This window comes from Mandrillus leucophaeus, unplaced genomic scaffold, assembly GCF_000951045.1.
Source record: "Mandrillus leucophaeus isolate KB7577 unplaced genomic scaffold, Mleu.le_1.0 Scaffold886, whole genome shotgun sequence".
NCBI classification, from domain to species: Eukaryota; Metazoa; Chordata; class Mammalia; order Primates; family Cercopithecidae; genus Mandrillus; species Mandrillus leucophaeus.
The window spans coordinates 666,337-667,423 of NW_012109652.1; positions in this window are offsets into that span (position 1 = coordinate 666,337).

The window sequence follows — 1,087 nt, forward strand, 5'->3', positions numbered from 1 at the left end:
TAGATGACTTGAGCTCAGGAATTTGAGACCAGCTTGGCCAACATGGCAAAACCCTGTCTCTACCAAAAATACGAAAATTATCCAGGCATAATGGCACGCACCTGTAGTCCCAGCTACTCGGGAGGCTGAGGCACAAGAATCACTTGAACCTGGGAGGTGGAGGTTGCAGTGAGCTCAGATGGCACCACTGTACTCCAACCTGGGCAACAGAGCCAGACTGTCTCCAAAAAAAAGGACTCCTGCCTCATAGCACAAAATAAAAGTAATTTCAGATGAATGAAGAAATAAAATATGAAAAGCAAAATAAAACCATTAGGAGAAAGTATAGGAAGTGAATTCAGGATATGTATTAATTTCTCTTAAAATTACAGAAAATGAAAACCATACAGAGAGTTATTAATAATTCAACTACATTAAAAATGAGTACTTTTTCTTTCATCAAAAGACTTCACAAAATGGGAAAGAGAAGTAGATAAACAGTAGATATTTCCAGGAAATATAATTGGCAAAGGATTAGTATCCAGAATATGTAAAGAAGTTTATGTAAAGAAGTTTTAATAATCAACTAAAAAGGCAAATGATTTGGGCATTTCACAGAAGAGGAAATACAAATAACCAATAAACTTTGCAAAAATGTCCTCAAACATTTTAGCAACCATAGAAATATATATAAAAATCATTTTCAGCAAGTTGAAAATTTAAAAGTTGCACAATGCCAAGTGTTGATTAGTATGAGGAGTGACAGGAACTCTTGTGTACTGCTAATGGGAATGTATGTTACTGTATGTATTTTATATACTATCATTTTAGAAAATAATTTGGCATCATCCATTAAAGTTTAATATACACAGCCCCAAAACTCAGCCATTCTACTTTTATGCATATGCACTAGAGAATTCTTACATACCTATCACTATATAAGTACAAGATGATTCATAGCAGCATTATCTGTAATTATGGCAAAGCAACCTAGATGTCCATTGACTATAAAAAGGAAAAAGCAATTGTGACATAGTCATATCATGAAATCCTATACTGCCATGAAAATGAATAAACCACAGCTATATTCACATGTATGAATGGTTTT